Source organism: Panicum virgatum, chromosome 7N (assembly GCF_016808335.1).
Source record: "Panicum virgatum strain AP13 chromosome 7N, P.virgatum_v5, whole genome shotgun sequence".
Classification (NCBI taxonomy): Eukaryota; Viridiplantae; Streptophyta; class Magnoliopsida; order Poales; family Poaceae; genus Panicum; species Panicum virgatum.
In genome coordinates this window covers 16,057,659-16,065,127 of record NC_053151.1, presented here as the reverse complement: position 1 = coordinate 16,065,127, position 7,469 = coordinate 16,057,659, and positions in this window count along the sequence as shown.

Here is a 7,469-nt window from a genome sequence, read left to right as displayed (position 1 = left end):
GGAAAAAGGAATGTCCCTTCGCGCACGAAGCTACTCAATCATCAACAACACATTATATCAAGGGGGTGTCTGCACACCTTTGTTGAAGTGCATCTCACAAGCCGAAGGCATACAGCTACTGCAAGAAATACACGTAGGTATGTGCTCTTCACACATTAGCACGAGGGCTCTGGTGGGAAAAGCCGTTCGCGAAGGATTTTATTGGCCTTCGGCTGTGGCAGACACCCATGAAATCGCGCGCACATGCCCTAATTGTCAAAAGCATGCTCACTACAGCAAGTTCCCGCCAGAAGAAGTCCACCTGATACCTGACATCGTGGGCCCCCTGCCAATAACTCCAGGCAATTTCAAATATGCAGCAGTCGCAGTGGAGTACTTCTCAAAGTGGATCGAAGCCAAGGCGCTTCGAGACATCACAGCCGCAACCTTGCATAAATTTTTCTGGCAAAAGACAGTATGCCGCTTCGGCGTGCCTAAAGAAGTTACAGTGGACAACGGCAAGCAGTTTGATTGCACCACTTTCAGAGAGTTCTGTCATCAATTGGGTACCAAGTTGTGCTTCGCCTCAGTGTACCACCCGCAGTCCAATGGAGCTGTTGAAAGGGCAAATGGTATCATCTTCTCCGGAGTCAAGAAAAACATCACCGAGTAGCCAAAGGGCAAATGGGTAGATGAGCTACCGAAGGTAATCTGGTCGCATAACACAATAGAATCAAGGGCAACCAAGTTCACACCCTTCAAACTCCTCTATGGCGAAGAGGCAATGACACCAGAAGAACTTCGGCACGGGTCCTACAGAACAGAAGCTCCTGACAAAGACATCAAGCCAACAATCGACACAATCGAAGCCATTAAAACACAAGTAGCCATCAACCTTGGCAAGTACCAAGAGGAGACCCGAAGGTGGCGCAACAAAAAGGTCAGACCTCGGGAGATCAAAGAGGGCGACCTTGTTCTTCACCGCATCTCGAAGAGCAAAATACAGGGCAAAATGTATAGCAAATGGGAAGGACCATTCCTGGTCACTTCGATGGCAAGACCCGAGGCATATAGGCTTTGCACACTTGAAGGAGCCGAAGACCCATACTACTGGAACAAGGACATGCTTCAGCGCTACTATGTTTAGATTCTCTCAAATTTTTGTAATAAATTGTAATCCCTCCCTTCGCAACTAGTCTGAACAATGTATTCAAGGGCCCATACTCTTTTCCTCACAGGGCAAGCCTTCGTACAATCGCTGTGGTTGTCAAAGGTGTGAGGTTTTTAACGAGGCGGCAACCCTATGTAACCCCTTGTGAAATATAAACAACGTCCTTAGAAAAGAATAACATGTATCTGAGAAGGCACCGAAGCGTCTATCCCTTTCGTCACAGTGAAGGGGGGAGTCATTGGCGCATTATAAGTAAATGCCACTTGGAGAAATGAGCCTAGGGCTTGCGAAGCTGAAAGGCCTACAGTGCCCTTAGGACTTAGTTCTTAATTTTTTCCCAGTCGAAAAGACCTTCCGCATAGAGTGCCGAATGCATGGAAAGTCCTATCGAGCGAAAGCCAACGGCTAGGGCTCGCCTAAGCGTGCTAAAGAGCCGAACTACAGAAAAGACCTTCCGCGCAGAGCGCCGAAGGCATGGAAAGTCCTATCGTGCGAAAGCCGAAGGCTAGGGCCCACCTAAGCGAGCCAAAGAGCCGAAGATCCCCCTATCAAAAGTCCTTCAGTGCAAAACACCGAAGGCACATCGTACTCTATAAAAATACTCCAAAGGTAAACAATGAAGATGTCTGGCGCGCCCCACTCCTCCAAGAATGCAAGAGGGGGGTGGCGCTTCGCGAATAAATGCGTTGCGTACTTGCAGTTTTATGTCACCCAGAAAACAAAGAGGAGGGCTGGCACTTCTCAATAAACCAATCATACAAGGCTCAAGTAATAATGAAAAAGGGGGCTTCGCCCGGTTTGTTAGAAACAAATCTTGAATACACTTGAATCACAATTACAAAGGGAGCTTCGCACAGTCGAAGACCCATGGTTTTGGAACAAAAGTGTCGCCCTCCAAGTACGCAAGAGGGGGGTGGCGCTTCGCGAAACAGAATTCATTGCGTCCTCGAAGAGACAATCCTATCGTTAACAATAGTTGCTTCGCAATCACAATCAAAACATTTTCAATTACAACACTCTAGGCTTTGCTCAAGAAATTTCACATTTGGTTTTTACACAATCGAGATGTCTTTTTCGCTCACCGAAGGAAAAAACATTAAAATTACATAGGGCCTTCGCCCATTCTCTTAGACATTACAATGGATTCTTTTTCTTCTAATACAATGCAGTCCACCTCGTCAACGACCTCGCGGACCGCAATATCTAAGATGTCTTCGGCCAGTCTTCGGACATAGGCTTCGAATCTTGGCCCTGCAATGAATGACGGCTTCGATCAGTCAACTTGCATTAAGTCATCTTCTTCTCTATACATGAAGCAATAATCGCCATGCAGTTCTTCCACGGGCTCTGGCTTCGGCTCAAGGAGCCCAGTGGGTGGCAAGTACAGAACATCCGTGTCTAACATGCGTTTTATTTCGCGACGAATAGTGCAGTCCCAAAGAACCTCATGGTGCTTGTCCGCGTCGTGCGTGAACCTATCAAAAAAATGCTTCGACTGTGCGTTGCAATGATTATAAGCATGCTCCTCCTTAAACATCCAAAATTCTATGAAGGTCATCCAAGGCCGATTCGCATTAAACCTGCGCCACATAGCGCCAGAGATAACAAAGTTCCCGCATTTCATCAGCAAAGGCTAAACACATTCGGTGATCTGCGCAGGTTTCGACGCAGGGTCCTATGCAGACACCAAAGGAGTTAATTAAAAAAAGAGAGTTGTTTACATTCCTCAAAATCACATTACATCCCCAAGACGAGGGTCACACCTCTCGAGCATCTTCGCCAGCATTGGTGCTAGCCCCACCGTCTACACCATCTCCGGCGTCTTCGACATCGTCAAGTGGGGGGCTTTGCCTGAGGTTCAGTGCTTCGGCGGCCCAAGCCAGGGCCTTCTCTTGTAGCTAAACAAACTTGATATTAGTATGGATTGGGAAGAGTCGAAGGCAGCAACTAACAAACAGCGGGCTTACATGTCTCTTCTTGCGCTCGCCCTCGTGCGCGACAAGCTCTCGCCCCTTCTCTTGGTAAAATGTGGCCATAAAATTCTTGGTGATGTTGCGGGGCAGAGCGACCAAGGCATCTGGCCTCACTTCATTCGAAGAGGGCCACTGCATGGAGGGATCACAAAGGGTGCGAAGCTTCGTCTTCGAGACAACAACTTTGCCACTAGCCGGGGTTTCGAGCAAAGAGCACACCGCGGCCATCAGTGAGTGCGCCGTGACTCCGGCGTTCAGTTCACCGAAGGACTGGCTGCCGCAGTCGATCATGGCCACCCAACACCAAAGCCACCAGAAGAACTCAATGAGCTCCACGGTGTTCACGTCCTCCCCTGCCAATGGCGGAGCCTCGAGCCCTCGCCCAGGAGTGGAAGGCCCCGTCATCAACGGCTTGCCGGAAGAGCCTGACTGTCTCTTCGGCGCATTGGAGACGGTCTTCGGAGACTTTGGCCGCCTCTTCTGCAGCCTGGGCCCAACCTCGTGCCTCCTCTAGCTGCTTTATTGAAGTCTCCACCCTGATTTGAACTGAAGCCAGTGACGCTTCGAGCTCGGTCTTCTCTCTTTGCAAGGCAGAGACCCTCTCTTCCAGCTTAGCAATGCGCGAAGAGGCCCCGACCTCCACCTCCATCTGCCTCTGGGTGCAGCGAGCAGCCACGAAGGACTTCAGAGCAAGGTCCTCCGTGCACTACAAGGTGTTGGCTGCCCCAGTGTTGATCAGCCTCTTCTCCATCAGGGGGAAGCAGAAGGATGCCCCGGCTTCAGCCAAGAACTTGCGTTCCCTGTCGCAGCTCTCGAAGTGGAGGTTACCGACGACTTGACTCCCAATGAGCTTAGCCCCGGAGGCCCCCAGGGCTTCGGCCACCGCAGCAGGGTCAGAACTGCCGATGAGGTAGCCGCTGCTCTCGCTCGAAGAGCCAGAATTTGTGCTTGAGGCCGAGGTGGGCGCCTTCTCCGAATCGGCACCCTTAGGACTATCTTAGCCGCCGTCGTCGCTGGCTTCGCCAGACGTCGAGGATGACTCGGCTTCATATTGGACATTCGGCTCAGCGGTGGCGCTCCTCGGGGCTGGCGTAGGAGTCGTCGCGGGGGGCCGCGACTCAGCATGGTTGGGAGAGGTAGTGCGCCCCTTGTCCTCGTCGTTCTCTGCAGCCATCGCGCTGTACTCTAGAGCAGGAGCGCGCCTCGCAGCGATTGGAGTCACGACAGCCGGAGCTGGACGAGGGGGGGACTCTTCGCGAAGTTCCTCCTCCTCTTCATCGTCCTCGGAGTCGCCCTTGGACTTTAGTGGAGCCGTGCCCATCAGGGACTCCAGAAGACTTGGGCGCTTCGATGTTCCTGCGCCAGCTGCACTGCTTTGCCGTTTCTTCTTTTCAAGAACGATGGTGGCACCAGCGCCACCGGCTGCCTTTTGCTGGTTCTTCTCTTCGGCCTCCGCCAATAGAGCTTCAACTTCGCGGCGGGGTAGAACAATCCCAAGGAAGCTAAACACTCAATTTTTCTGAGTGCCTCCGAGCTTCTCCACCAGTTGCTTGTATTCCACATTGGCCACGGGGCCAACGGCTTCGTCGCCAATGGTCTCGATGACCTTCGGGTCAACATCTGCAAACAAAGGTGAAGACAACATTAAAAAAAACATACAGTCACGGCCGATGCTGACGGACGCCGTAAAATCAGGCATCTGGATGCCTTCGATCCAACTCTCTTCAGGTGCCCAGGAGGTCACGGCCCACCCTTCTTGGACCGGAAAGCACTGACATGCCGAAAACTCTTCGATGAGATCTCGGGTGCTGAAGCTCTTCGCGACCTCCCGAAGCAAAGCCAAGAAGGCATTAGCCTCCGCGGTCTCCAGTGCCGCGTCCACTGGTGTCTTCTCGAGCATAAGAATCCTCTCAACCCACAAGGAACTTGTGTTCGTCTCCGGGTCCAGGCGGATCTTGTGATAGAACCAGTAATTGGCCCACTCCACAAGCCATTTGTTTGGGTACACCGGAAAGGGGCCCGAAGCCATTTGCCTGAAGGCGAAGGTGTAGCACCCGTATTGAGGCTCCGCTTCACCGCTACTGCCGTCCTTCTTGTGCAATGTGATGCTCTTCGGCTGGTAGTGGATGCGGAAGAACCGAGCGAAGGCTTCGGTGGTAGGTGCGACCCTTCCAGTCTTCGCGAGCCACATGAACAGGTTCAGCCTGACGAAGGAGGTGGGCGTCATCTGGAGGACGTAGACCTTGAACAATCGGAAGATGTCCACGACCACCGGATCCAACAAGAAGTGAAGACCCGCGGTGAAGAAGTAGCGAAACACCACCACTTCGTCGGGCTCGGGACATGCCGAGCCTTGGCCAGGGGGCGGAGCCAGCACCTGGTCGCGTGCGACCACCCCCCGAAGGATCATCCCCTCCAGGACTTCGCGGGTCATGTTGCTCTGACCAAAGGCCCGGGTGGGTGGAGGCTTCTCACTCGAGCAGGGCGCCATGTCGGTGAGCGAAGCCGTCGCAACGGAACAACGAAAAATGGGAATGCGAAGCAATCAACAAGAACCGAGAGAGCAAGAGGCGGAGGGCAAGCGCAAGGGCAGGCGAGCTCGCACGGAAGTGCCCGCACGGCCTCCCCCCCCCCCCGGCCCCTTTTATAGCCGGGGTCGTGCATCGGAGAACGCGCTTGGGGCATGTGAAAAGATGGTGCTGCCCTCGCCTCCACCGGTAACAAAGCAGCGGAGTGCATGCCACCAATGGTCACACGCGGAGGCATCGGCATCTTTACACAAAACGGCGACTCCACGAAAAATGAGTTATTTTGAGTTGCAGGTACTCCGAAACAAAAACCAAAAATTAAAATTACTTTCAGTTCACACAATGCCCCTCGGAGTTATTTTGAATTGCATGTACTCCGAACGGTCGCGGGCGAGCGTTCGAAGGGTGGCGCTTGGAGCGCGCCGCTTCGCGCGCGCATGAGTCGACGTTGTGTCCGTTCCGAGGAACAGACATAGCCCCGAGGGGATAGTATTGGGGATGCCACCTTCGTCCGTCGTCGAAGGTACTCGACTACTCGTGAGATGACGCGGTGCAGCGTGGCGAAACCAAGATCAAAGGAGGGAAGAACACAGACGAGTCCCACCGAAGGCCGGTGAAGAGGCAGAGTGGCCCGTCAAAGAGGCGCGAAGCGAAGCGATTCCTCGAACCCCCCTCGGAAGGGAGTCAATGGGGGCAGCCGACGAAGGCTCTGGCGACGGAGGGGCACGAAGCGAGGCGGGCCCACTGCCAGGGAATTGTACGGAATGAAGAGTCCAGCTGTAATCCACTAGACATTGTCGGTTTTGTAACATTACTAGAATACCCCTAGAATATTCCTAGATGCTGGCAGTTAAGGGGCATTTAGGGGTTTTTAGGCCAATGAGTAGGTGAGCCGTTGGGCTCTAAATACCCCCTATAATAGTGTGATGGGATATTGAATACAAGGCAGTTACGCCCTATTGACGACCAAAATTGGCATTAGACAATACAGACTGGTCTGACCGGTACGCCCTAGCGGTCTGACCGGTCAGACGCTGTAGTCGGTCTGGCAGCAGCCGACTGGTCCGACTGGTAGGGTCGACCGGTCTGACCAGTCCAAGTGGAATGCGAGTACAACTAGGGATTATAATAGATTTAGATCTTGTAATAGGATTTCTTATGGGATAAGTCCACCCCACCCTATAAATATAAAGGGTCACGGCCGATTAGGGAATCCAATCGATCAAATCAATACAACTTTTATCTTTTTACTTTCTTTTTGCCCTAGCTTTTTCCCATCTACTATCTGTTGTTCCTCCTTCGTATCTACGTCGATTGAGGGCGTTCTAGGTGGCCTGCCGACCCTAGAACAACCCTGCGTGCGCCTGCCTCGACGGGTCCTTCCCGGGCGACGTTCGTTGGTCTCGCCGCCGACCTGCCCGGCGACAACCGGTCTGACCGGTATACCCGACCGGTCTGAGCATCGGCGCTGCATCGTGCCGTCGCTCACTACGCATTCAACTCCGCTGGGGAAAAGAAGTAATAAATCGGTTGCCATGGCCAGTATTCCTAAACCTGGTGAAGTTGATTCTGCCAATATCCGGAGGCCGAATGTTCAACAACTTTTGGTCGAGCATCAGAAGATTCTTGATGGCGTCCAGAAGAAGATCAGAGAAGATAAGGAGAAGGAGATCCAGAAAATTAGAGAAGAGAAGGAGAAAGAGATCCAGAAGCTGGAAGAAGAAGCCATGAACCAGTACATCTCGCACTTCTCCATCGACCGGCAAGGGAAGGTCACGACGGATGACGCCTTCGACGCTTCACAGTTTGAGGTAAAAT